The sequence below is a fragment of the Taudactylus pleione genome, unplaced genomic scaffold (genome assembly GCF_031769625.1).
Source record: "Taudactylus pleione unplaced genomic scaffold, aTauple2 ptg000189l, whole genome shotgun sequence".
Classification (NCBI taxonomy): domain Eukaryota; kingdom Metazoa; phylum Chordata; class Amphibia; order Anura; family Myobatrachidae; genus Taudactylus; species Taudactylus pleione.
In genome coordinates this window covers 18,327,789-18,331,251 of record NW_028284591.1, presented here as the reverse complement: position 1 = coordinate 18,331,251, position 3,463 = coordinate 18,327,789, and the positions used below count along the sequence as shown (strand labels likewise).

Sequence of the window (3,463 nt, the reverse complement as noted above, 5' to 3'; positions counted from 1 at the left end):
AATGAATAACCATTGCAATTTGTTACACACTGTACACGCACATATATATGCAGTATATATACTGTATATATATATATATATATATATATATATATACATACATATAAATATATATATATATATATATATATATATATATATATATATTATATATAGATATATATATAGAGAGAGATAGATATATGTGTGTGTGTACAGTGTGTAAAATATATATAAAATCCCAAGTTTCCTGCACTCAGTAGAATGAGCTCAAAGGTATCTTGCCAGGGTTCTCACCTTGAGGCGCTTAGACCTCTCCATACATTCCATAAACTGCGGGATGAGCGCACCTATTTGTAAGTTTAAATTTGCACTGTATGTCACTTTTGTGCATGTCCCGATTACGAGGATTTGTCCCCAAAATGTCGAAGTAAAGCACCGGCTATTCTTATACCCTAATATTCTTATTATTACACCAGTCCAGGAGTGCCGCCTATTCTTTATGGAGTGTATATATATATATATATATATATATACTGTGTGTATATATATGCACAATCATATATATATATGTACATGAAATTCACCTTGGGGAGACTGACTAGTTGGTCCTAGATAAGTGAGTGTTCCTTGTAGTGGTTTCTTTATCAAAATATTATTATTACAGCATAAAATGGTGAATACTAAATACAATAAATACAATAAAGAGTGATAGATGAAATAATATATAACGTGCAAATGCTATAGAAACCCCTTCTGGAGGTATAATTTGAGTGCAATAATTTGTAAAACAAAATAGATACAGTATATATATATATATATATATATATATATATATATATATACAATTGTAAAGTGCAAATGCTAAATCAACCCTTTTATTGGGGTGGGATTTCAGTTCAACCATGTGTGATATATCATATGCAAATCAACAAGAATTTGTACAAACAACAATATATACTTTTAAAATATAAATAATTTAATGTTTAGGTATCAAAAGAGTTAGACATGAAAAGCATATTATATAAAAACAATAATACAACACATTTCTTTAAAACAGAGAAAGAGAGAAAAGAAAATCAGTTAAAAAACACAATGAAAAACACAAGGAGAACTGCTTATCTGAGGTAGAGAATAATAGTTCATGTGGAAGGCAAAAACAAACTCCAACGCATTTCATCCCTTCAAGACTTCATCAAGGGAGTAATGCTCAAGTGTGGAGTCTGTATATTTATACCCCACTAATAGGGACTGATTAGGGAGCAATTAGCCTCAGTATCCAGTTCCCGCCCCCTTCATGATGTGAGCAGGGCTCAAAACATGACTAATCTTCTACTAAATATATAAACCTACAAATGGGAATAAGAGCGCCAATGAATCAAACTAAAACAGCTAGAAATAAAGTCCAAAGAGGTCCGTTTCTTTCTGGCATTTTGGCCCTCACTCGGTGTGATCCGTTGGCCCTTCTGCGAGGACTTCCGACATAATTTCCGCCCTTGTTAGGCATGTTTACTAAGGACTCCGGATGTCACTTCCGTAGACAGCATCACTGTGGATGTTACTCGAACTCTTGCCCGGCTGCAAGTCATCCTGCCCGAACTTCATCGCTTTCGCCCTTAGTCTCTGGATCGTTGGTCCACACATACAAGGGGTAACCGCACAGGTTTTGCTGATGACTCTCTTGTGCTTGCGCACCAAACTTGACCTGAGGATAACAATACCATTAGTACAACAGTGATCCTTCTTAATTACTCCTGTAGCCATTAAAATTATGTAGCCACTATATACTTAAGAACTCTAAAGGCCATAATATCCATGATATAAGAGTAATATAATAAATTAAAGGTCTATAAAATATGGTTATCAGGTATACTGTATAAGGTTATAAAAATCATAAAATCAATTAAAAATCTATATAATATTATTGCCAGGTTCATAATATAATGTGAAGAATTCCCCTTGTCCATTGCCCATCAAATAAACACAGTCCAAGTCTCTCAGTGTTAAAAATGGTTTACTCTCATTGAATTGATTATAATACATAAGTTTCTGATAAAAGTTAGTGGGATGCAGGATATCCTTTCCAAGTAATTCCATTCTTCGTAGTTTCTGGACAATCCATCTCCCAAGTTGGTATTCACATCTACTGCACCCGGTATTCCCAGGAGGTCTCCCATGCAAGTACTAACCAGGCCCCGCTCTGCTTAGCTTCCAAAATCAGACGAGATTGGGCATTATCATAGTGGTATGGTAGTAGATGTTTAATACCCCCATACTGCCACCATCCTCATTGTCCATCTTCTTAGTTTGAAGATGTATTTTCCATGTGGTTAATGTTCAAATATATAAGGAATTCAGAGGCTCTGGATAATCATAGCAGTTAATTTGATGCAAAATATCTTCTTAAAAAGTTTCTGTTCATGTATGAGATGTTATATTATTGCATCTCTCACTCTTTATTTTATTTAGGATTCACCACTTTATGTTATACAAATAATATTTTGATAAATAATATTTTGATAAAGAAATCACTACAAGGTACACTCACTTATCTTGGACCAACTAGCCAGTCGCTCCAAGGTCAATTTCATGTACAACATTCACACTATTAGTATTATACCAATATTAATTATTTATTGATAGGAGCTGATGCCCATACCTGGGGCTTGGTTGCGGTTGAGTCACATGCTATAAAAGAGAATTTATTGTCTTTATTTAGGTATACTGTCCATTGGCACTTAGACCACTGATTTTTTATTTATATGCTGTATATGCATATATATATATATATATATATATATATATATATATATTGAAGAGATGGCACTCACCAATACTTGCAGCTTATTTAAATTTCAAATGTAAAGTAGGCTTACATACAAGGTGACATTTCGGTCCCCAAACGGAACTTTCTCAAGCAGTCAAGCCTCAAAGGCAAAGTGGGTAACAAGTACAGGTCCCCAAGAATGGAAGAATGGAAGAAGTGATTCCACTCTTGGACCTGTACTTGTTACCCACTTTGCCTTTGAGGCTTGACTGCTTGAGAAAGGTCCGTTTGGGGACCGAAACGTCACCTTGTATGCAAGCCTACTTTACATTTGAACATTAAATAAGCTGCAAGTATTGGAGAGTGCCATCTCTTCAATATATATTTATGCTGGTGAACCTTGGATTCTGGAGACACAGCTGATGTGCACCCCACTGATGTGAAGGGACTTATTGATGCGAGTGCTGCACTCTGGAAGTATATATATATATATCTCCAAAGGCCGGCACTCACTTGTATACCACATGTAATATGTGTACTTGCCTTGGTGCCCTCCCCGGGTGCTGGCAGCTCCCCGATAATATAGACCAAAGATGAAACTCTTTGGTTGCTTTTGCACTATGCTTTGGGTCATTGTCCATCTGCACTGTGAAGCGCTGTCCAATGAGTTCTGAAGCATTTAAGTGAATATGAGCATATAATATTGCCCGAAACACT

At 35.4% G+C, this 3,463-nt stretch overlaps 1 pseudogene; it reads right to left on the bottom strand.

Annotated features, from left to right (window-relative positions):
* Nucleotides 1-2,119: 2,119 nt before the first annotated feature.
* On the bottom strand, nt 2,120-2,238 carry LOC148519563 (5S ribosomal RNA; annotated as a pseudogene).
* Between the last annotated feature and the right edge of the window lie 1,225 nt (nt 2,239-3,463).